Consider the following 27404-nt stretch of genomic DNA (forward strand, 5'->3'; position numbering starts at 1 on the left):
CTCTTATTATCAGTAAGTCTATCTTACTCTTATTATCAGTAAGTCTACTGATAATAGAGTGCCACAAAGCTTCAGCTTTAGGGGAAATAGGATCTAGCTTCCTTTTTGTATTTACTTTTTAAATTTATATATATTTTTTATTTTTTAATTTAAAAAATGTACATATATATTTTTTTTTACTTTTATTTTTTGGATCTAGCTTCCTTCAACAAGCAGACCAAAGACACCCAGCATCTAGGTTTTTTTTTTTCCTATATGGTAGAATGACAAGATGGAGGAATTTACCCCAAAAGAATAGGAAGTGAACTAACGGTAGTGACTTAATCAATACAGATATAAGATGTTTGAACTAGAATTTTAAAAAGCAATTGCAAGAATACTAGCTGTGCTTGAAAAAAGCATAGAAGACAGTAGAGAATCCCTTACTGCAGAGATAAAAGAACTAAAATCAGGAGTGCCTGTATGGCTCAGTCAGTTGAGTGTCTGATTCTTGATTTTGTCACAGGTTGTAATCAAGATGGTCATGGGATTGAACCCCACATTGGGCTCCATGCTGAGCATAGAGCCTGCTTAAAATTCTCTCTCTCTCTCCCTCTGCCCCTCTCCCCTGCTCATGCGCTCACTCTCTCTCTAAAATTAGAAAAAAAAATACAACTAAAACCTAGTCAGAATGAAATTGCAAATGCCATAACCAATATGCAAACCTGAGTGGATGTCATAACAACAAGGATGAATGATGTAGAGGAATGAATCAGCAATATAGAAGATAAAATTGTGGAAATTAATGAAGCTAAGAAAAGGGAAAGAAAGGTATTGGATCATGAAGGTAGATTTAGGGAATTCAGTGACTTCTTAAAGTGTAATAACATTCTTATCATAGGAGTCCCAGAAGATGAAGAGAGAGAAAAAGGGACAGAAAGTTTACTTGAGCAAATTATAGCTGAAAACTTCCCCAATCTGGGGAAGGACACAGACACTGAAATCCATGAAGCACAGAAAACTCTCATTAAATTAAAAGCCTGCCATTGCCTAGACATATTATAGTGAAATTCACAAAATAAATACACAAGGAAAGAATCTTAGAAGCAGCAAGAGAAAAGAAGTTCTTAACCTACAAGGGAAGATAGATCATGTTTGCAGGAGATCTGTCCACAAAAATTTGGCAGGTCAGAAGGGAATGGCAGGATATATATATATATATATATATATATATATATGTGTGTGTGTGTGTATATATATATATATATATATATATGTGTGTGTGTGTGTGTGTGTGTATATATATATATATATATGTGTGTGTGTGTATATATATATATATATATATATATATATATATATTCAATGTGCTGAATGGGAAAAATATGCAGCCAACAATACTTTATCCAGAAAAGCTGTCATTCAGAATGGAAGGAGAGATGGAGAGATAAAGAGTTTCCCAGACAAACACAAACTAAAGGAGTTCATGACTACTAAACCAACCCTGCAAGAAATATTAAAGGGGACTCTTTGTGAAAAAAAAGACTAAAAGCAACAAAGACTAGACAGGAACAGAGAACATCACCAGAAATCCAGCTTTACAGGTAATGCAATGGAACTAAATTCATATCTTTCAGTAATCACTCTGAATATAAATGGACTAAATGCTCCAATCAAAAGACATAGGGTATCAGAATGGATTAAAAAAACAAGATCCATCTTTATGGTGGCTACAAGAGACTCATTTTAGAACTAAAGACACCTGCAGATTGAAAGCTGAGGGGAGGGGCACTAGGGTGGCTCAGTCAGTTGAGCGTCTCACTTCAGCCCAGGTCATGATGTCACAGTTCGTGGATTCAAGCCCTATGTCGGGCTCTGTGCTGACAGCTCAGAGCCTGGAGTTGGCTTTGGATTCTGTGTTCCCCTCTCTCTCTCTGACCCTTCCCTGCTTGCACTCTGTCTCTTTTGCTCTCAAAAATAAATAAACATAAAAAATTAATTAAAAAAAAAGTTGAGGGGATCGAGAGCCATTATGCTAATAAACATCAAAAGACAGCTGGAGTAGCCATACTTTTTAAAAATTTTTTAAATGTTTTTATTTATTTTTGAGAGAGAGAGAGGCAAAGCATGAGCAGGGGAGGCACAGAAAGAAAGAGGGAGATACAGATTCTAAAGCAGGCTCCAGGCTCTGAGCTGTCAGCACAGAGCCCAATGCCAGACTTGAACTTGTGAACTGTGAGATCATGACCTGAGCTGAAGTCAGACACTTACCAGACTGAGCCACCCAGGCACCCCTGGAGTAGCCATACTTATATAAGACAAACTAGATTTTAAAGCAAAGACTGTAACAAGAGATGAAGAAGGATATTATATCATAATTAAGGGGTCTATCCATCAAGAAGATCTAACAATTGTAAATATTTATGTTCCCAAATTGGAAGCACCCAAATATATAAGTCAATTAATAACAAACATAAAAAAAGTCATTGACTTTAGCACCACACTTAACCACAATGGACAGATAACCTAAGAGGAAAATCAACAAGGAAACAATGGTTTTGAATAACACCCTGGACCAAATGGACTTAACAGATATATTCAGAGCATTTCATCCTAAAGCAGCAGAATACACATTCTTTTTGAGTGCACATGGAACATTCTCCAGAATAGATTGCATACGGGATCGCAGATCAGCCCTCCCAAGTTCAAAAAGATTGAGACCATTCCATACATATTTTCAGAATACAATACTCTGAAACTTGAAGCCAACCACAAGAAGAAAATTTGTAAAGACCACAAATACATGGAGGCTAAAGAACATCCTATTTTAAAGAATGAATGAGTTAACCAGGAAATTAAAGACGAAATTAAAAAGTACACGGAAGCAAATGAAAATGCAGACACGGTAGTCCAAAACCTTTGGGCTACAGCAAAGGCAGTCCTAAGGGGGAAGCATATTATAATAGAGGCCTACCTCAAGAAGCAGGAAGTGTCTCAAATATAAAACCTAATCTTACACCTAAAGGAGCTAGAAAAGGAACATCAAATAAAGCCTAAAACCAGCAGAAGAAGGGAAATAGTAGAGGTTAGAGCAGAAATAAACAGTATAGAAACAAACAAACAAAAAAGCCAGTAGAACCAAACAACAAAACTGAGAGCTGAGTCTTCAAAAGAATTAATAAAATTGATAAACCCCTAGCCAGACTCATCAAAAAGAAAAGAGGAAAGACCCAAATAAATAAAATCATGAATGAAAAAGGAGAGATCACAACCAGTACCACAGAAATACAAAGAAGCACTTGTTACAAGCATTGTATGTAAGTGATGAATCACTGAATCCTACTGAAACCAGTATTGTACTCTATGTTAACTAACTAGAATTTAAATGAAAATTTGAAAAGGAAAAAAAAAACCTCCTGGAACTAACAGGCAATTATAGTAAAGTTCCAGGATATAATGCTAATATACAAAATATGTATAAGATCTGAATGAAGAAAACTTTAAAATTCTGGTAAACAAATCAAAGAAGAACTAAATAAATGGAGAGAAATTTCATGTTCATAGATAGAAATACTCATTATCAAGATGTCAGTTCTACCCAACTTGTTCTATACATTCAGTAAATCCCAGCAAGTCATTTCATAGACGCTGACAAACTGATTTTGAAGTTTATTCAGAAAATTAAGAATAGCCAACACAGTATTGGAGGAGAAGAAAAAAGTTGGAGAACTGATGGCTACCCAACATTTAGACTTACTATATAACTAAAGTAATCAGAGTAGTGTGATATTGGCAAAAGAGTAGATGTTGATGAATGGAACAGAATACGGAGCCCAGAAATAGACCTTTGTATGTATATGTATATGTATGTAAATATTTACATGTGTGTATATGTTTGTATATACTTACATATATTTATACACATATACATTTATAGTCAACTTAAAAAAAATTTTAAGTTTTTTTAATGTTTGTTTATTTTCGAGAGAGAGAGAGAGACAGAATGCGAGTGGGTGAGGGGCAGAGAGAGAGAAGACACAGAATCTGAAGTAGGTGCCAGGCTCTGAGCTGTCAGTACAGAGCCCAATGCAGGGATCAAACTCCAGAACCTCAAAATCATGACCTGAGCCAAAGTCAAACAGACACTTAGCTGACTGAGCCACCCAGGTGCCTCTGTAGTCAACTGTTTTTTGACAAAGTAGCAAAGGCAACACGATGGACACAGTCACTGCAACAAATGGTGCTGGACCAACTGGATATCGACATGCCCCCCCCACCCCCCCCAAAAAAAATGAAACTAAGTAGACTTTACACCCTTCATCAAAATTAGCTCAAAATGGATCATAGGCCTAGTATAAAATGCAAGACTATGCAACTACACAAGCTAAAACAGGAGAAAACTTAGAGACCTTGGATATGGTTATGCCTTTTTCAAAAAAAGATTTTATTTTTCAGTAATCTCTACACCCATTGTGGGGCTCGAACTTAGCAACCCAGAGATCAAGTTGCATGCTCTCCCTGTTGAGCCCACCAGGAACCCCTGGTTATGCCTTTTTATTTTTGTTTTTTAATTTTTTTTTTTTTACATTTATTTATTTTTGAGAAACAGAGTGAGACAAAGCATGAGTGGGGGAGGGGCAGAGAGAGAAGGAGACACAGAATCTGAAGCAGGCTCCAGGCTCTGAGCAAGAGGTCAGCACAGAGCCTGATGTGGAGCTCGAACCCACAAACTGTGAGATCATGACCTGAGCTGAAGTCGGATGCTCAACTGACTGAGCTACCCAGGCGCCCCTGGTTATACCTTTTTAAATAAAACACCAAGAACATGGTCCATGAAAGAAATAATTGTAAGCTGGACTTCATTAAAATAAAAAACCTTTGCTCTGTGAAAGACAGTCAAGATAGTGAGAAGTCAAGCCACAGAGTGAGAGAAAATATTTGCCAAAGACACATCTGATAAAAAACTGTTATCCAAGATATATAAAGAACACCTAAAACTCAGCAATAAGAAAAAACCTAATTTTAAAATGAACCAAGGGCCTTAACAGACACTTCACCACAGAAGATGTACAGATGGCACATAAGCATATTAAAAGATGTTCCACATCATATGTCATCAGGGAACTGCAAATTAAAACAGTGAAGTACCACTGTGTACCTATTAGAATAGCCCCAATCCGGAACACTGACAATACCAAATGCTGATGAGGAAGTAGAACTCTCATATAATGCTGGTGAGGATATGGTATACCCACATTTGAAGATAGTTTCTTACAAATGAAAATGTTTTTTTACAGAATGAAACATACTCTCACCACAATATCCAGCAGTTGCATTACTTGGTATTTACCCAAAGGAGTTGAAAACTTTTGTCCCTTGAAAAACCTGAACATGAATGTTTAAAGCAGCTTTATTCTTGGAAGAAACTAAGATGCCCTTTAGTAGGTGAATGGGTAAATAAACTGTGGCACATCCAGGAGATTGAATATTATTCAGAGCTAAAAAATAAATGAGCTTCAAGTGATGAAAAGACATGGAAGAAACTTAAGTGCATATTGTTAAGTGAAAGCCACCATTCTGAAAAGGCTATGTCCAAGTATATGACATTTTGGAAAAGGCAATACTGGAGTCAACAAAAGGATTGATGGTTGCCAGGAGTAGGATTGGGAAGAGATGAATAGGCATACCACAGAGGATTTGTAGGAAGTGGAAATACTCTGTATAATGTTATAATGCTAAATATAAGTTACTATGCTTTTGTCCAAACATAGAATTTACATAGCAAGAATGAAATCTAAGGTGGACTTTGAGTAATAGTAAGGGGTCAATGTAGGTTCATCACTGGTTTTAAAAAATAAATGTGTATATATATATATATATATATATATATATATATATGTATTTGTATGTATTTGTGTGTGTGTGTATATACCCACACACACATATATACGTACATGTATGTATGCCATTTTGGTATCTGATGTTGATAGTGGGGGAAGGCTATACATGTGTGGTGACAGGATACATATGAGAAATGTTTGTACTTTTCTCTCAGTTTAAATCCTGAAACCAACTTAAAACATAAGGTCTTTTTTTTTAAATTCAGGAATATATTAGAATAACCTTCATCAATCCTTAAAAAATTATTAGAGAAAAAATTGAAAAAAAAACCATTCTATGTATCTGTAAGTGAATACATTCTCTTAATATTTGCTCTCTAAGATGTGTACATAAATTTTATTTTATAATAGATGTGTCTTTTTCATGGTGGCTGATGACTATGACATTAATCACATTTAGATTTAATTTATAGAATACTTTATTTTTGGTTTTTCTTTTTTTTTTAATACTTCATAATGTTCTTTTGGATTACCATTGATTAGAAATGTTTTAATTCTGTAGATTTTACTAAAAACTAAGCATGGCTCTATTTAGCACATCAAAATGAAGTTTTGTAGTAATTTTTTTTAATTTTTATTTTAGAGAGCTAGGGTGAACAAGTGGGGGTGAGGGGCAAAGGAAGGGAGAGAAAATCCTAAGCAGGCTTCACGATCAGCGCCGAGCCCGATGCAGGTGTCAATCCCACGACCATGGGATCACGACCTGAGCCAAAATCAGGAGTCAAACACTCAACCAACCAAGCCAGCCAGGCACCCCTGTAGTATTTTTCTTTAATCAAACTTTGTTTGCCAGTTAAATTTGCCCTAACATTTTTCATGATTAAATCGTGTTTAACCATGAAATCTATGTAACACATAGAATTTATATAGGTAATAAAAATTCTACTTGAAAATCGTTTTTCTAAGAAATATTAGACTGTAACACTTTATGAGATTGAGAAACTTTTCATCCTGTCCATTAGTGTTATGCATTGAAATAAACATGTTTCCCCACCCCTCGCCCCAAATTCATATATTGAAACCCTAATCCCCAAGGTGATGATATTAGTGGTGGGAACCATGGGAAATAAACAGGTTTAGTCTGTGTTATTATGGTGGGACCCTCATAATTGGATTAGTACCCTTGTAAGAAGAAGGAGTGAGCCATGTGAATACACAATGATAAGACAGCAGTCTATAAACCAGGAAGTGGAGCCTCACCAGTTACCTTGATCTTGGACTTTCTAGCCTCCAGAACTGAGAGATATATGTTGTCTGTGATATTGTTATAGCAGCCCAGGTAACTAAATAAGATGTTATAAAATAAGTGGTAATAAGTACTAGTAATAGAAAATAAATAGTATAAAAAATTAGAAGTGGTATTTATAATTCGTAGAATTTACTCTTTTATAATTGCTTTGCGAATTCATGCCTGATATTAGGAAAGTAGTATCTTTGAATTGCCAGACTTTATTATTTATTAATTTTTTTAATTTTAATTCCAGTATATATAACATACAGTGTTACATTAGTTTCATGTTACAGTAGAGTGATTTAACAATCCTATATGTTACTCAGTGCTCATAATAATAAATGTACTCTTAATCCCCTTCACCTATTTCACTCATCCCCGAACCCAGCTACCTTCTGGTAACCATCAGTTTGTTCTCTATAGTTAAGAGCATTTTTTGCTTTGTTTCTTTTTGTTGTTGTTGTTGCTCATTTGTTTTGTTCTTTCAAGTCCACATATGAGTGAAATCATGTGGTATTTATCTTTCTCTAACTGACTTTATTTTGCATTATACTCTATAGCTCCGTCCATGTTGTTGCAAACAGACTTTATTATTTAAATGATTAGTGTTTATGGTAGAAATTGTCATCTACAAATAAATTGTTGAGTTTAGTAGCAAATAAGATAAAATAAAATTATTCAAATATTTATATTCTACATGTTTGAATAGCAACTCATTGAGTTAGTTATGTTATCTTTCTATAATTTAAAAGGAAGAAATTGACATTTAAAATTTTTATAGATTGAAGAAGTATTTTAAATAGACTTGAAATATTTTCTATTTAAAAAGTCTTTTAATTGTTAAAAAATTAAAAATGGGAAGTAATTAAAATGTGACCACTTTCACATTTTCTCTTGATTTGGAAATATATAAGCTGTCAATACTATCTCTCATTGATAGTATATCACTAAACAAGTTATCCTAATAAAATTTTGAAAGTGTTTAAAACAGGAAACTGGTTTTTTTTAAACAGTCTTTTAAAAAAGTCTTTTAAATAGAACTGAAGATACAGTTCATACTCTAAATTTCTTCTAAAAAGCCATTATTATGGATTGATTTTTTTTTTTTTTTTCAGACACACTATTGCTTCTTTTCCTTTCTTCTTGGAAGAACTGTACAGTATTTTCACTTTATTTCTTTCTTTGTTTGTTTATTAAAGTAGAGTTAGGGGCACCTGGGTGGCTCAGTCGGTTGAGCGAGCGACTTCAGCTCAGGTCATGATCTCATGGTTTGTGAGTTCGAGCCCCGCGTCGGGCTCTGTACTGACAGCTCGGAGCCTGGAGTCTGCTTCAGATTCTGTGTCTGCCTCTCTCTGACCCTCCTCCGTTCATGCTCTGTCTCTCTCTGTCTCAGAAATAAATAAACATTAAAAAAATTAAAAAAAAAATAAAGTAGAGTTGGCATACAATGTTGCATTAGTTTCAGGTGTACAACATAGTGATTTGGAAAACTCTATACATTATTCTATGCTTACCACAAATGTAGCTACTGGCACTATATGATGCTATTATATAGTTAATACCATTAACTATATTCTCTTTCATCCCTGTGACTTAATTCATTCTATAACTGGAAGCATGTACCTTCCGCTCCTTGTTTTTAAATACAAAAGACAGACTTTTCAAAAATATATGAATAAAACTTTCTATATGTCCTTCAAATTTTCATAGATGTTAAAATATGAGAAAGAAAGATAGTATTAATGTCAAATTCTCAAAGCTTTTTAAAAGAACATTTATCTAAAAGGTGAATAGCCAACTCTTCTAGGATTGCTTATATTTGTGACTTATTTAAAATAAATTCATTATTTTGAGGCAGTTGGTAAGACAGAATTTGAAAACTTTACGCTCATATTCGGTGTTGTGTTGTAGTTTCATAATTTATCATAGACATTCAGTATGCTTTTCATTAATATTTTAAAAGTATCTTAAAATAGTTTCCTGTTTTATTTTATTATTTTTTTAGTTTCCTGTTTTAAACACTTTCAAAATTTTATTAGGATAACTTGATTCATTTATTTATACTAGCAATGAGAAATAGTATTGACAGTTTATATATTTCAGAGTCAAGAGAAAATGTGAAGGTGGTAACATTTTCATTACTTCCCATTTTTAATTTTTTAACAATTTCTAAGGATTCTTACATGTTTGACTTTTTCTACCAGTAAGGCATTTGTATTGTAATGCCATATGAGTAAAAGTCCCAGGACTATGGACTCCTATAGTGGAGATAAGTAGCTAAGATCAATACATAGGTTGGAGGAATTCTAAATTCATACGATGCAATGTAATACAGGATGAATAAAATCCATTGGAGTATTTGTGGATGTGGTATTACAACTGGACCCCGCCATAGGGATAGGATTCAAATAGAAGTGAGGGGTGCCTGGGTGGATCAGTTGGTTAAGCATCCAACTCTTGATTCCAGCTCTGGTTATGATTCTACGGTTCCTGAGGTCAAGCACCAAATTGCTTGAGATTCTGTCTCCCATCTCTGCCCTTCCCCAACTCACACTTTCTTCTCTCAAAATAAATAAATAAACTTCAAAAAAATATGTAATTGAGGGGGACCTGGGTGGCTCAGTAGGTTAAGCATCCGACTTCAGCTCAGGTCATGATCTCGCGGTTCATGAGTTTGAGCCCCTCATTGGGCTCTGTGCTGACAGCTCAGAGCCTAGAGCCTGCTTTGGATTCTGTGTCTCATCTCTCTGCCCCTCTCCTACTTGCTTTCTCTCTCTCTCTGTCTCTCTCAGAAATAAATAAACAAAAAATTTAAAAAATACATGTAAGTGAGAAGCTATATTTGGGGTGACTGAATAATCAAAGCACAGAGACAAAATATTAGATTTTCATCCACTGGCATTCTAAGTTCCATGAAGAATGAGAATTCAGGGGGCGCCTGGGTGGCGCAGTCGGTTAAGCGTCCGACTTCAGCCAGGTCACGATCTCGCGGTCCGTGAGTTCGAGCCCCGCGTCAGGCTCTGGGCTGATGGCTCGGAGCCTGGAGCCTGTTTCCGATTCTGTGTCTCCCTCTCTCTCTGCCCCTCCCCCGTTCATGCTCTGTCTCTCTCTGTCCCAAAAATAAAAAAAATAAATAAATAAAAAAAAAAAGAATGAGAATTCAGGGTTTTTTTTCTAATCATGGCTTTTTAATAGTGTTAATGTGCCTGGGCCAACTTAAATATTGATTTAATCTATAAGATCCAGCAATGTCCTTTGGAATGGCATGCTCCAAGGGATACTTGTTCTTCAGCTGTGTGTCATTGTCCCTTCTGAGGCTACTGGGTATGTCTAAGTCCATCCTGTATTCCTTGCTCTGTCACCACATGCTATTTCTAATATCTGAGATAACTAGAGACCATATTTGCAAACCTGGACACTCAGTAAATGTTTTTGTTTTTTTTTTATTTTAGAGAGAGAGAGAAAGAGCTCAAGCAGGGGAGAAGGGAAGAGGGAGAGAGAAAGGAAGAATCTCAAGCAGACTCCACACTCAGCACAGAGGCAGACTCATTTAAATGTTAAAGGAGCAAACAAGGAAGTTTTGGGATTTTGTTTTTTGTAAGTTGCTTAAAATAGTTAAGTGGTAATTATATGACAGTAGTGTATATTCACTAAATATGTTTTGGACAGGTAGAGTAAATATTGTTGCTGAGAAATCTTCAGTTTAAGACACTATTTAATTGTGTAAGACATGATTATACTCATTAGAAATATAAAAATTGTTAGTACTTTTGGATACTATTATATGAATAGAAAACTTTTATTGAAAAAATTTTTTTAATTTTATTTTTGAGAACAAGAGAGACAGATCATGAACAGTGGAAGGGCAGAGAGAGAGGAAGACACAATCTGAAGCAGGCTCCAGGCTCTGAGCTGTCAGCACAGAGCCCGACACAGGGTTAGAACCCAAGAACTGTGTGATCATGACCTAAGCTGAAGTTGGATGCTCAACTGACTTAGCCATGCAGGCACTCCTGAATAGAAAAATTTTGATTCCAAGAGCTATTAAGAAAGAAAACATTGATTCAGGGCAATATTAAAAGTCAACTGACTGTTATATGGAAATATGGTGGAAAGGACTAATTTTATTTTTATTTATTTATTTATTTATTTTTAAATGTTTGTTTATTTTTGAGAGAGGGAGAGACAGAGTGCAAGTAGGGGAGGAGCAGAGAGGGAAACACAGAATCTGGAGCAGGCTCCAGGCTCTGAGCTGTAAGCACAGAGCCCGACGTGGGGTTCAAACCCACAAACCTTGAGATCATGACCTGAGCTGAAGTCGAATGCTTAACTGACTGAGCCACCCAGGCGCCCAGACTAATTATTTTTATTACGTGAAGTAGCAGTAGCTCCTATTAAAATATTTATTTATTTATTTATTTATTTATTTATTTATTTATTTATTTATATTTTAGAGAGAGAATGCCCACATGAGCAGGGGAGGGGACAGAGGTGGGGAGAAAGAGAGAATCTTAAGCAGACCTCACGCTCAGTGTGGAGCCTGACATAGGGCTTGATCCCAGCACCCTGGGATCTTGACCCAAGCTGAAATCAAGAGTGAGACACTCAACTGATAGAGCCACCCAGGTCCCCATAAAATATTTTTATGTTAAAAAGAAAAAGACTTTATAATAGTATGCCACGTATAGTATTTGATAAAAGGGCTAAACGTTCTTATATGTATGGTACAGCAATACCTGTTAGTAAAATGATTTTACCAGAAAGAATGAAATCTTTCAATTTGTAACAACATGGATGGAGCTACAGTGTATTATGCTAAGTGAAATAAGTCAGTCAGAGAAAGACAAATACCATATGATTTCCCTCATATGTGGAATTTAAGAAACAAAACAGATGAACATATGGGAAGGGAAAAAAGGAGAAAAGAACGAGGGAAACAAACATAAAAGACTCTTAAAAATAGAGAACAAACTGAGAGTTGATGGAGGGGATGGTAGGGGATGGGCTAGATGGGTGATGGCGTTTAAGGAGGGCACTCATTAGGATGAGCACTGGATGTTGTATGTAAGTGACGAATCCCTGAATTCTCCTGAAACCAATATTTCACTGAATGTTAACTAACTGGAATTTAAATAAAAATTTGAAAATAAAACAAGAAAGAAAAAAAAAGTAAAATCGTTTTATATTGAGGGGAATAGTAGGTTTTTGGGAGATATACTTAGTTTCCCAAGATACCGCAATGAGTGTTCTGGCAATGGTGGTTAGTGGAGTAATGTGTACTAGCCAAACTGATAATTATTGGTAATTTGCATTGACTCTTTTTCATTTGAATATTTAAAAGGATTTTGGAAACACTAATTAAACCTTTCACAACCTCTCATAATAGATATTATCAAATAATTACGTATTTCATATGAAAAAAACAACAGTTGAGAGAAGCAAAGTTATTTACCTAAGATCACATATTGTTTAACTGATAGAACCTGAATAGTTTCAAATTCCCAGTAATCAGTTCTAACTCCTATGTAAAGTAAAATTAGTATAATAACACCTAAGTAATGCTATTGCAGCTCCAAGAATAAAAATAGTAAGTCACAGTAATTTAAAGAAACCTCTTTACTGGGGCACCTGGGTGGCTCAGTCAGTTAAGCATCCGACTTTTGGTTTCAGCTTAGGTCATGATCCATGGTTCCATGAGATCAAGCCCTGCGATGGGCCTATGCTGACAGCGTAGAGCCTGCTTGGGATTCTCTCTCTGCCACTCCCCCACTCATTCTTTGTCTTTCAAAATAAATAAATAAACTTAAAAAAAAAAAATCTTTACTAAAACGAAGTATCTTTTACTAAAACTAATTCCAGGTTAATTTCTATTAAGTATAGGTAAACATTCTTTAAGATATAAGGAGACAGTAATTTCATTTGATATTTTTAATATCGTGTTCATTAGGTTTTTCATGTGGGCTGTATTCTGGTAAGCAAAGCTCAAGAAAAGCCAAAAGTAGTATGGACTGTGAATCAAATGCTCTCTTATATAGACATTATGATAAACCTGTAATTTATTAAACCTGACTATTTAAGGAAAAATAATTTTCTAGTAGAAAAAGAACCTTAAAAGAATTTCCTTCTGTATGTAAGACTGTTGTTTTATTTTGCATTTAGTTAACAAGTTTTTTCTTCTACAGTTGTCATTACTGATTAAATGCCACATAGTTTATGAATTATTTTAATGCCATGGTAGGAGTACAGTATCTATAGTAATTACCTTTATACTATATTGACCATTGAGTCAGTGAAGATTAGTCAGTTGCAATATTGCTCTGGAGCAGTATTACCGTTGCAATACTAGAGTAAACATACCTCAGACCATTAAGAGCCTGACAGTTCTTCATCCAGGAAAAACAAACAAAATATTCACAAAAATATTAAAAGATAGACTGGATAACTGAAGTAACCACAAATGCATGAATCTGAATCTCCCTACACATCCTCCAAAAAACAATAAAGAACAAATAAAACTATACATAATCCCATGTTTTAACATAACTAGAACAAAGAGAGTATTCAAACTTCAGATTATCTGTAATAGAAAAATGAATATCAAATTATAATAAGCCATCATTCATGCCCCTGTGGAAGCCACCACAGCAAGGGTGGTCTGGGAAAAATTGCACAGAACAAGAAAGGAGCTAGTGACATGCTTACGATTGATTAAAATCACTTTCAGGAAAGGAAGTTCTTCCCTAAATACTGAAGTTTTGAGAAAAAAAGCTTACTTATAAATCAGAGCACACTACAGGAAAGGAACTTACATGTTTGTAAAGGACACACAGAAGCAATTTTGGAAAGGCATATCTTTTGGGGAAGAAAGGTAAAAAATGATGGGAAATTGCCCTTTGGAAACTAAATAGTTAAAAGGAAAAAAAAAAAGCAGGAGAGGAAAATTTAGGATCCTGCAAGACAGAAGAATATTTTTAAAAACAGAAGGGCAAATCCCTTCATATTGCCCTGCCCCCAGATCCAATCAGTAAAGAAATCATTCTTTACTAAAAGCAGAGGATATTCTATCCTATGTAAGATACAGGAATCTTATAAACTGCCCCAGTCATTCCTGTTCACAGAAATGCAGAAGTGACAGGAACTTGAACTACATAAAACTAATTTCTAAAAGGAAAGAGAAAATGAGGATAAAAAGTTCTGTTTCAGTTGATGAAAATGGCTATTACCCCTCACTCCCCCACCAAAAATAAACGGCCTAAAGATAGACATAGTTCCATGGAATAGAACTGAACGTACAAGAATAAACGTCTTTATGGTCAGCTTATTTTCACCAAGGATGCCAAGAAAACTCAATGGGGAAAGAAAAGTATGTTCAACAAATGGTGCTGGGACAAATGGATATCAACATGTAAGGAGATAGAGAATAGATTTAGTGGTTGCCAGGGACTGAGGAAAGCAGAAATTGGGAGTTACAGATAATGGGTACAGGGTTATGTGATGAAAATGTTTTGGAAGTAGACGGTGGTGATGGTTGCATAAATGTGAATTGAGTATTTTATGTAATAGTTTGCTAGGATTGCCATCACAAATACCACAGACTGGGTGACTTAAACAGTGCAGTTTATTTTTAACAGTTCTGAAGGCTAGAGGTCTGAGATGAAGGTGTCAGCATGGTCGATCTTATTCTGAGGCCTCTCTTTGGCTCACAGATGGCTGTGTTCTCACTGTGTCCTTACATGATCACCTTATGGTCTGTGTGTTATCTGTGTCGAATCTCCTCTTCAGATGAGGACCATTCATAGTGAATTAGGGCCCATCCATATCTCCTCCTTCTACCTTAATTACTTCTTTAAAGGTCCTGTCTCCAAATATAGTCACACTCTGAGGTACTAGATGAATTCAACATATGAATTTGGGATAGGAGGGTACACTTTATCACATATCAGTGTAAAAAGGTAAATTTTATGATATGGGAATTATAGCTCAATTAAAAAAATATTATAAGAACCTCCTTTGCAAACCTCTTTTTAAATACAATTGAAAATCTAGTTGATAAAGGTAATTTCCAAGGTAAATATGGTTTTTTGAAACTGTTGGGGCACCTGGGTGGCTCAGTTGGTTAAGTGTCTGACTCTTGATTTCAGCTCAAGTCATGATCTCACACTTTGTGAGATCAAGCCCTGCATTGGGCTCTGCACTAACAACGCAGAGCCTGCTTGGGACTGTCTCTCTCCCTCTCTCTCTGCTCCCCACCCCCCCCCCAGTAAAAAAAAAAAAAAAAATTAAAAAAAAAAAAAAACACCTGACACATTTGACATTTGAGATACTCTAATTTCTGTAGAAGACATAGAAGATAAAAAAGAAAGAGAAAGATAAGAGAAAGATAAAAAAAGACCTACTTTTTAAAAAAGCACCAGGCCCATATAGTTCCACAAGGATATTTTATGAAATATCTAAACACCAAATAGTCTTAGTGCTCTATAAATTATTCCAGACCATTGAAAGTGAATAATACCAATTCTTAAAGATAGTGCAAAAAAGAAATTATAGACTGATATCAACTATAAATAGATAAAATATTACTTAAATTCCTGTACATTAAGAAAATAATATATCATGACAATGTGGGATTTATTCTGGGAACACAAGGTTGGCTAAATATTAGGAAACCCATTAATAGAATATGCCATATTGTGTGCATATATTTATATTTTATTTATTTATTTATTTATTTATTTATTTATTTATTTATTTATTTTTGAGAGAGAACGTGAGCCAGGAAGGGTAGAGAGAAAGGGGACAGACAGGCCCAAGCTGCCCGCATCAAGCCTGATGTGGGGCTCAAACTCACATGAAATCATGGCCTGCGCCAAAGTTGGATGCTCAACTTACTGAGCCACTCAGGTGCCCCTGCCATGTTGTACATAACAAAACAAATCATATATAGACACTTAAATGACCTTCAAAAATAAACACCTAGTAAAAACACTCAACAAAGAGGAATCAATGAATATTTTCTTAACATCTTCTTAATGGGCAACACTAAGGGCATTTTCACTACTAACATTAGGAACAAGGCAAGGATATCCAGTAACACTATTAAACATTTTACTGGAGATATTAGGCAATGCAATTAAACCAGAGCAATCAGTAGAGTCATAACAGTTAGAAAATAAGGCAACAGTCTCTATTTGCAGTTAAGGTAGTATACCTAGAAAAGCCTAGAGCAGGGATCAGTAAAGGAACCCAGTAACCAAATCTAGTGATATCATTTTGTTTGTGTATTGTGTGTAGCTACTTTTCCTTCCACTGGCCTGGTTGGAGAGTTGTGGTAAAAATGGTCTGGCCCAACAAAGCTGAAAACATTTTAACGTCTTACAGAAAGATTGTGTACTCCTGACCTAGAGAATCATTAAAACTAACTCAGACAAAATAATTCAGTAACCACTAAGCTATAAAATTAGGATTCAGTATAATTCAATAGAACCTAAAATCCTTTACATATACAACCACTTATCAGTTAGCAGATATAATGTTAGGGAAAACCCTAATTTAACACCAACAAAGAAGATAAAATACTTAGGAATAAATATAACAAGAATTATACAAAAGCTATTTGAATAAATCTTTAATATACTTCTTAAAGATACACAACTAGATTTGAACCAATGAAAAGATAGTTCTCCTTAATTTATAATTTTAATATAATCTTAATGAAAATGCCATCATGCTTTTTTATAGAGCTAGATGAGTTGATATGGAAGTCATCTATGTAAACATAGCTGGGAAATGTTTCAAGTACTTAGCATCTATGGATCCTACAACTAATACATAAAGAGTTGACAAAAGAGGGTGGTTTTACAGTGTCAAAATACCTCCCCACAAGACCCTTACTAATCACTGAAGGAAAAAAATTGCAACTTTACAGTAGAGGCACCATATTTACCAAGTTGTCAACATTGTTAGTAATGGGACAAATAGACATAATATATCCTGATAGTAAGTACTGAGAAGAGCATAATATCACTTCTGTGGTATTACAAAATATGTAACATGTCCCACAATTCTATGATCAATTAATCATTAACAATGGAGGAAAGAATATGCAATGGGAAAGAGATAGTCTCTTCAATAAATGGTGTTGGAAAAACTGGACAGCTACATGCAAAAGAATGAAAATGGACCACTTTCTCACACCATACACAAAAATAAACTCAAAATGGATTAAGGACCTAAATTTAAGACTTGAAGTCATAAAAATCTTGAAAGAGAACACAAGTAGTAATTTCTCTGACATCATCCATAGCAACATATTTCTAGATGTGTCTCCTCAGGCAAGGGACACAAAAGCAAAACCAAACTGTTGGACTACATCAAAGTAAAAAGCTTCTGCACAGTGAAGGGAATAATCAACAAAACTAAGAGGCAACCTACAGAATGGGAGAAGATATTTGCAAATGACATATCTGATAAAAGGTTAGTAGTAAATGAAATATCTTATAAAAGGTTAGTATGCAAAATATATAAAGAATTGATACAACTCAACACCCAAAACACACAAAAAATCCAATTAGAAAATGGGCAGAAGACATGAGACATTTCTCTTCATGACAATTTGACAAACCGATTGTCAACAAACACATGAAAAGATGCTCAACATCACTCATCATCAGGGAAAAACAAAACTACAATGAGATACCACTACCCATTTGTCAGAATGGCTAAAATTTACAGCATAGAAATAAGAGGTCTTGGAGAGGATGTGGAGAAAGGGGAACCCTCTTACACTGTTGGTGGGAATGCAGACTGGTGCAACCACTGTGGAAAACAGTATGGAGGTTTCTCAAAAAGTTAAAAATAGAACTACCCTATGATCCAGTAATTGTACTACTAGGTATTTACCCAGAGAATACAAAACTACTAATTCGAAGGAATACAAGCACTGCAGTGTTTATAAAGCAGCATAATCTACAGTAGCCAAATTATGAAAAGAGCCCAAATGTCCATCAAGTGCTGAATGGATAGAGAAGTGGTGTATATATATAAAAAGGAATATTATTACAGCTATAAACAATAATAAAATCTTGCCATTTGCAATGACATGGATGGAGCTAGAGAATATTATCCTAAGCAAAATAACTCAGAGAAAGACAAATAACATATGATTTCACTCGTGTAGAATTTAAGAAACAAAACAAATGATCATAGGGGAAAAAAGAGAAAGGCAAACCAAGAAATAAACTCTTAACTGTAGAGAACAAACTGATGGTTACGTGGGGGGGGGGGGGACGTCTGGAGGGATGGGTTAAATAGGTGATGGGGACTAAGAAGTGCACTTGCTGTATTGGGGCACCTGGGTGGCTCAGTCAGTTGGGTGGCCACCTTCAGCTCAGGTCATGATCTCATAGTTGGTGGGTTCAGGCTCCGCGTCGGGCTCTGTGCTGACAGCTCAGAGCCTGGAGCCTGCTTAGGATTCTGTGTCCCCTCCTCTCTCTCTGCCCCTCCCCCACTTGTGCTCTGTCTAGCTCACTCAAAATAAAATGTTAAAAAAAAAGTGCACTTGTTAAGATGAGCACTGGGTCTTGTATGTAAGTGTTGAATCATTAAATTATACACAGGAAACTAATATTATACTGTATGTTAATTAACTGGAATTTAAATAAAAACTTTTAAAAAAGACATGAAGACACTTTTCTACAAAGAAGATATACAGATGGCCAACATGAAAAGATGTTCAACATCATTCCTCATCAGGGAAATGCAAATCAGAACTACAATGAGATATCACCTCACACCTATTAGAATGGCTGACATCAACAAGAAATAAGTACTGGTGAGAATATGGAGAAAAAAGCCTCTTGCACTGTTGATGGGAATGCAAACTGGTGCAGCCACTGTGGAAAACAGCATGGAGGTTTTTCAAAAAGTTAAAAATAGAGTGCTTTCTTCAGCAGTGCATGTACTATAATTAGAATGATGTAGAGCAGATTAGCATGGCACTCCTGCACAAGGATGACACTCAAATTTGTTGAGTTTTCCATGTTAAAGAAAAAAATTTAAAAATAGAACTACCCTACCTCTGTAAATCACACTACTGGGTATTTACCCAAAACATACAAAAATGCTAGTTCAGAGGGATACATGTACCCCTATGTTTATTGAAGCACTATTTACAATAGCCAAAATTTGGAAGCAGCCCAAGTGGCCATCAGTAGATGAATGGATAAAGAAGTGATATGTATATACAATGGAATATATTCAGCCATAATAAAGAATTAAATCTTGCCATTTGCAACTACATGGATGAAGGTAGAGATTCTTATGCTAAGTGGAATAAGTCAGCCAGAGAAAGACAAATGCCATATGGTTTCACTCATATGTAGAATTTAAGAAACAAAATAAAGAAGCAAAGGAAAAAGAGAAAGACAAACCAAAAAACAAACTCTTAACCATAGAGAACAAACTGATAGTTCCAAGATGTGTGGTGGGTGGGGGAATGAGGGAGCTAGGTGATGCCGGTTAAAGAATACATTTATGATGAGCACTATGTAATGTATAGAATCGTTGAATCACTAAATTGTACACCTGAGACTTGTATAACACTGTATGTTAGCTATACTGCAATTAAAATAAAAAAAGAAAGAAAGAAACTCTGGGCAGCTGGAAATGTGGGAGCCTTTGCCATATTGTCATCTGATTAGACCAGCTTGGCAGCAGAAACAAACACGTGGGCCATACAGCGACCTCCAAAGGGGTCTTTCAGAGAGAAACCAAAACTGAATGACTCACCTGGAACACCTGATGAATGGTGAAACTCACCCAGCCAAACAAATGCAAAACCCTTCTCATCCAGACCATGGAAGTGGAAACCCTGGCCCATCCTGCTAGTAGCACTGAGTGGATATCACTCTCATTTTCAGTGGATCTGTTTTCTTCTCTGTATACGTGTGTGTGTGTGTGTGTTTTATTTTTAAAGAGAAAATAAAATGCAAATGAACTTATAAAAAAAATGTAACCTGAATTTAAACATGAAAAAACTTCAATTAAACCCAAACTGAGGGATAGTTCACCAAAAATGGCCCGTTGTTTTAAAAAAATATCAAGGTCAAGAAAAACAAAGAATGAGGAACTTGCTTCAGATCAAAGTCTAAAGAGATATGACAGTTAAATACAGTGTATGACACTGGGCTGAGTCATTGGTCAAGATGGAAAAAGTTACTTTTATTATTCTATTTTTGTCGTAAAAGATAGTAGTGGAACAATTGGCAAAATGTAAAGGTCTGTAAATTGGATAGTGCTATGTTAATGGTAAGTGCCTTATTTTAATTAATGTACTTTTTGAGGAACTACATTGAAATATTTATAAAGGGGAATGATGTCTGCAACTTGTTTTCAAATTCAGAAAAGTCTGTAGAGGGGAGAGAAAGACACTGATAAAGCACATGTTAAGTTTGGGGAATCTGAATGAAGAAGGGTTTATGGAAATTGTATTGTTTAAAAAATAAACTTCTAAGTTTTGGAATAATTTCAGAGTTACAGAAAAGTTTAAAAGATAGTACACACTTCGTCCAATTTTAGTTTTCATTTTAAATTACCATGGTACATTTTGAAAACTAAGAAACCAATATTGGTGCATTACTATTAACTAAACCCCTAAATCTGACTTTATTCAGATTTCATCTGTTTTCTACGAATTTTCCTCTAAACTTCAGACCTTAATCACATAATGTCCTTTTTTTTTTTAAGTGTATTTTGAGAGAGACAGAGAGAGAGAGAGAGCGCGCAAGTGTGTGCACAAGCGGAAGAAGGACAGAGAGAGAAGTTGGGGGGAGAGAGAGAGAATCCTAAGCAGGGGGCACACTGTCAGTACAAAGCCCAATGCAGGGCTCAAACTCTCCAACCATGAGATCATGATCTGAGCCAAAATCAAGAGTCAGGCCCTTAACAGACTGAGCCACCCAGGTACCCCTTAATGTCCCTTTTCTATTCAAAGATGCAGTCCAGTGTACCACATTGCATTTGTTTGTCATCTCTCTTCAGTCTCCTTTGGTCTGTGACAGTTTCTCAGCCTTTTTTTTTTAAAAAAAATCATGACATTGACAGTTTTGAGGAAACTCAAATATCTTAGAAATATTTCTTAGAAATAATCTTAGAAATATTTCTAAGAATATCCCTCAATTTTGTTTTTTGTATGTATTTGTCATGGTTAGACTGGGGTTATGGCTTCTTAGAATACTACAGAAGTGAAGTACCCTTCTATCACATCATATCAGGAGTAGATGCTATCAACATGGTATCTCTGGTGATGTAAACCTTGATATCTTAAGGTAGTATCTGCCAGGTTTCTCCTCTGTAAAGTTGCAATTTTTCCTACTCTGTTTGGGAGGGAGTCACTAAGTCCAGCCCAGTCTCAAAGGCTCAGGTGGGGTGCAGGTTAAGCCTCACCTCCTGGACAGGATAGTTTCTATGTTATATCATTTGGATTCCTTTATAATGGATATTTGACTCTTTTCTATTTATTATTTATATTTCTATGGACTCATCTGTATTTATTTCATTCTTTGAGTTAAATCTAATACATTATTTATTCTATCACCGAAATGGTTCCAGCTTTAACTATTGGAAATCCTGGTGATCTCCTATGGCTTTTGATATATCCCCATCCTTTTGGTTTGTGAGCTTTGCCTTGCTTTTTGATATTTCCACATGCTTCTCTTTTATCTTGTATTTTCCTTGTCCCTGTCCTAAATGGGCTATTTCTCCAGAACCTTGTTCCCTTTATTGAAGAATAATATTTAGAAACCAAGATCTTGGTGCTGAGTGGTTTGTACTATTTTGTAACTTTATTATTATTATTATTTTAACTATTTAGTTTTAAGAGAGAGAGGGACAGAATCCAAGTGGGGAGGGGCAGAAGGAGAGGGAAACACAGAAACCGAAGCAGGCTCCAGGCTCTGAGCTGTCAGCACAGAGCCTGATGCAGGGCTCAAACCCATGAACCGTGAGATCATGACCTGAGCCGAAATCTGGCATTTAACTGACCAAGCCACCCAGGCACCCCTAACGCTATTATTAAATCTGAAGTCACTTCAACATAAAAAGTAAAAAAAACCCAGAGTTAAAAGTTGTAAGAAACATACCCTATTTGTTATTCTTAAGTGCAATACCTTAGTTAATTATGTCAGTTACCAAATGTTACCATTTAAAATTGGTTGATGCTTATTCTTTCTAAATAAAAATTATAGCTTACTTGGTATCTAGAAATTATTAATAAAATTATACAGCTGCAGGACATTTTTGTACGTTTTATTTGCACTTCTTAAAGTGTAAACACTTTCTCATATTTCTCACCTCTTATGAAAAGCATAAAGGTCTGTGATTAAATTCATGACACTATTTACATAACAAAACTAATAACTAAACAGTCTAGCTTAACATACATACATAAAAGGGCATAGCAGGGGCATAAAGGAGGGAGATCTTGACATTACTCATAACTCTTTCAAGCAATAATACCTCCACCCTCAAATTCCACTTCAGTGAGTAAGAATGATGTAGACAGCTTGGCCTGTTTGACAGGAAATTCCATATAAAAATATAGGATTTCTTGTGGAAGTTTGAAAATATATCTCTTTGGTCTGTGACATAAGAAGGTTACTACCCTACTGGATACTTCTGTTCTATATCTTGGAAAGCCGTTTTATTTTATTTATTTAAAGTTTATTATTTATTTCTAATAATGTCTACACCCAATGTGGGGCTTGAATTCATGACCTTGAGATCAAGAGTCTCATGCTCTTCCAACTGAGCCAATCAGGCACTCCCTTAGAAAGTCGTTTTAGAAAATATTTTATTTTGTTTTATTTTACTTTGTTTTATTTTTAAATGTTTATTTACTTTTGACAGAAAGAGAGTGATAGAGAGGGAGAGAGAGAATCCCAAGCAGGCTCTGCACTGCCTCAAACCCACGAACCATGAGACCCTGACCTGAGCCAAAAATCAAGAGTCAGACGCTTAAGTAACTGAGCCACCCAGGTGCCCCAAGAAAATAATTTATTGCTTCCAGAATACAATTACAAGTAAAGAAAGTGCAAATGAGGATATAGGTATGCTTTAGCTCTTAGTGACACTAAGAACATATTAACAAACAGTGTAAAAAAGACTGAATAAAGATAGCTACAATGTCTATTTACAATAGCATGGATGGAGCTAGAGAGTATTGTGTTAAGCAAAATAAGCCAGAGAAGGACAAATGCCATATGATTTTACTCTTATGTGGAATTTAATAAACAAATGAGCAAAACAAAAGAGAGAGAGAGAGAGAGGCAAACCAAAAAACAGACTCTTAACTATAGAGAACAAACTGATGGTTTACCAAAGGAAAGGTGTGGGGGTGGGGGGTTAAATAGGTGATAGGGATTAAGGAGTGCACTTGTGATGAACTCTGGGTGTTGTATGTGAGTGCTGAATCACTAAATTTTACACCTGAAATTAATATTACATTTATGTTATCTAACTTGAATTTAAATAAAATTTTTCTTAAAGTCAGCTACAATGTAACAAAGATATAATTTGTATGGTCTTATCACATTTTTACATAAAATTTGTATACATGCATAGAAAATTTCTAGATCATTTTTAGGCTGCAGGTTGTTACCAATTGGTGTGTCATGAAGTCAGTTTAGTAAGTCACATTGTTTCAAGTTGAATAAAACAATAGAAAATGCCAGTACTAGTCACATAATATAATTACTATTACAGAAACTTTTATTACAGATGTTTATGTGTGTGAGCAAGTGATTTGTGTATTGTAATGTAAAATACATTTCTTATTTTGAATCTAGGTCAAAAAAGGTATTTTTAAAAATACAGTTCTAGGATTGTAGACCAAAAACATTTTAAGAGTGGACCTCCAGGGAGTAGGAGATGGATTTTTGCAGGAGAGGGATTTCAGAAGAAAAGATCTGGAAACTAACTTACTTATTTTATATAAACAATACAGAAAAAGGTAAATCCATGTAAAGTGGTGATTTAATTTGCAGTGTCCAAACAAACTTAGTATTATTCTGCCCAATCTTCTCTACTGTGATGTATCTCTTCATATCTCTGTAGAAGCTTCTGGAGCCTAACATCTACCCCTTTCACCTTGCTACTTAAGCATTATTCCTTGGGGTTGGCTAAATGTGCTAATGGAAGTCCTATGTAATGTATAGGAGGATATGAACCATATTAATTTTCTAACATCCTTCTTCCCCCATAAAAATCCGAATTCTGAAATATTGTTGGTCCCAGTATTTCACATAAAAAGTTGTAGAATTTTTCATTGTTGTCTAGCTTCTGCTATTGTTGGTTAAATATTTTATCAATCTTAATTTTCATTCTTTTAGGTAATCCGTTTATTCATTATGGTAGATTTAAGATTTTCTCTTTGTTCTTACTATCCTTACTGTTTTTATCATAGTGTGTCTGGGTAAGACTATTCTGTTTATGCACTATCAATCTGTGGATTTAAATATCTCCAGAATTTTGGAAAATTTTCAGCTGTTATTTATTGAATATTATGTTCTCTTATTCTCTTGAATAATTTCTGGAAATATTCTTAGATATATGTTAGAGCCTTTAGAAGTATCTGTCCTGTCTTTTAAATGTATTTTCCTATTTTTGTATCTATGTCTTTCTCTATTGAGAATTCATTGTTAGCACTTTGGTAAACAGTGTTGTCTAATCAAAAACTATTTCCTTAACTTTTTCTTTACAAACACTTTTTCTTTGTTTATGCAGTGGTTAACTATATGTGCATCAGAAAAGATAAAGGGGGTGGTGTGCGCCTGGGTGGCTCAGTCGGTTGAACATTTAATGCTTGGTTTCAGCTCAGGTCTCACAGTTCATGAGTTTGAGCCCTGTGTTGGGCTCTGCTTTGGCAGTGTGCAACCTGCTTGGGATCCTCTTTCTCCCTTCCCTGCCCCCTCTCTGTTTACTCACTCTCTCTAAAAATAAATAAATAAACTTTAAAAAAAGATACAAGGGGTAGAGGTACATTGCAGTGCAGTTTGACAGTTTCTTAGAACGTTAAACATGCTAACCATACAAACTAGCATTCTTATTCCTAGGTAATTACCCAAGAGAATGAAACTGTGCTCCCACAAAAAACTGCACATTAGTGTTTTTATCAGCTTTTTTCATACTTGGCAAAAACTGGAAACACAAATATCCTTCAACTTGTGAATGGATAAACAAGATATGGTATGTCCATGCAATGGAATATTTCTCAGTAATGCAAAGGAATGAACTGATTGATGCGATGACATGGATGAATTTCATATTTATTATGCTAAGAGAGAAAGAAGCCAGACTGCAAAGGCTACATGCTGTAGTAATTGCAGTTATATGAAATTCTGGAAAAGGTAAAACTACTAGGGACAGATCTATCAGCAGTGGTTGCCAGTGGCTGGGTAACAGAGGAGTTGACTACTGTGGTACTCACATTCTAATTTCAAGAACCAAAAAGTGTCAACTTATATGACAAAAGGGACTTGCAGATGTAATTCAGTTAAAGATCTGGAGATGGGCAGTTATCCTGGGTTATCTGGATAAAACCTTAAATCTAATCACAAGAGTTTTTATAAGATGGAGGCGAGAGAAGGTGGCAATGGGACAACAAAGCAGAGATTGGAGTAATGTGGCCAGGAACCAAGGTATACGGGTAGTTTCCAGAAGCTGGATGAAGCAAGAAACAGATTCTTCCTTGAAGCCCTCAGAAGGAATTAGACCTGTCAACACCTTAGTTTTAGTCCAATAAAATTCATTTTAGGAGTGCCTCGCTGGCTCAGTTGGTAGAGCATTCAACTCTTGATTTCAAGGTTGGGAGTTCCAGCCCCATGTTGGGTGTAGAGATTATTTAAAAGTAAAATCTTAAAAAAACTCACGTCAAACTTCTTATGTGCATAAGTATAAACTTGTGTTTTTAAGGCACTAAGTTGCCGTATGTTAGCTATTGTAAATAATGCTGTACTGAACATGATGGTACAGATAATCTCTTTGAGAGCCTCTTCTCATGTCCTTTAAATATATACCCAGAAATCAGATATGGTAGTTATATCTTTAATTTTTTGAGGAACTTACATACTGATTTCTATAGTACTTGTACCAATTTACATTCCCACCAATAGTGCACAAACATTTGCTTTTCTCCACTCAGTGACAGTCTAGCTAATGTTTATCAATTCTATTTATCTTTTCAAAAATGTAGGTTAGTTTCATTGATATTTTATATTATTTTTTCTTGTCTCTCATTTATTTCTGCTCTGATATTTTTTATTTCCTTTCATCTGCTAATTTGGGACTTAGCTTATTTTTCTTTTTTAGTTCCTGAAGATGTTAAGTGAAGCTGTTTGTTTTGAGATCTTTCTTGTCTTTTTTCTTTCTTTTCCTTTCTTTTTCTTTTTTGAGATTTTTCCTGTTAATGTAGGCGTTGACTCTGTAAACTTCCCTCTTATAACTGATTTTGCAGGGGCATCTGGCTGGCTCAGTCAGAAAACCGTGCAACTCTTGATCTTGTCATGAGTTTTAAGCCCGTTGTTGGGTGTAGAGAATACTAAAAATAAATTAAAACTTAAAAAAAATAAAGAACTGATTTTGCAGCATACCGTAGGGTTTGATATATTGTGGTCCATTTTCATTTGTTTCAAGAGAGTTCTTGATTTCTCTCTGATTTAGTTTTTGATCCATTGGTTATTCATGAGCTTGTTGTTTAATCACCACATATCTATGAATTTTCCAGCTTTACTCCTGTTAATTGATTTCTATTCTCATAGCACTATGGTCAGAAAAAATGCTTGGTATGATTTCAGTCTTAAATTTGCTAAAAGTTGTTTTATGGCCTATCATATGATCTATCCAGGAAAATGTTCCTTGTGCATTTGTGAAAAATGTGTATTCTACCACTGTTGGATGGAATTTTTTGTGCACATCTGTTCCATTTGGTCTAAAGTATGGTTCAAGTCCAATATTTCCTTGTTGATTTTCTATCTGAATGATCTATTCATTGTTGAAAATGGGGTATTGAAGTCCACTGCTCTTACAATACAATGTCTATTTTTCCATTCAAATCTGTTAGAGTTTACTTAATATATTTAGGTGCTCTAATGTTAAGTGCATGTATATTTAAGATTGTTACAGCTTCTTGATGAATGGACTCCCTTATCATTACATAATGACCATCTTCACTTCTTGTTACCATTTTTGGCTATAAGTTTGTTTTGTCTGATATAAGTACAGTTGATTCTTTTTTTTTTTTT

At 35.1% G+C, this 27404-nt stretch overlaps 1 protein-coding gene and 1 non-coding gene across 19 annotated transcripts in view; both read left to right on the top strand.

The window, feature by feature from the left end:
• The window catches only part of BAZ2B (bromodomain adjacent to zinc finger domain 2B), a 434688-nt gene that overhangs the window by 19802 nt on the left and 387482 nt on the right, over positions 1 to 27404 (top strand). The window lies entirely within an intron of this gene.
• Positions 19048 to 19154, top strand: LOC125911987 (U6 spliceosomal RNA). The gene has a single exon (XR_007454561.1). It is a non-coding gene; the product is annotated as a U6 spliceosomal RNA (small nuclear RNA).

This window comes from Panthera uncia (assembly GCF_023721935.1).
Source record: "Panthera uncia isolate 11264 chromosome C1 unlocalized genomic scaffold, Puncia_PCG_1.0 HiC_scaffold_3, whole genome shotgun sequence".
Taxonomy (NCBI): Eukaryota; Metazoa; Chordata; class Mammalia; order Carnivora; family Felidae; genus Panthera; species Panthera uncia.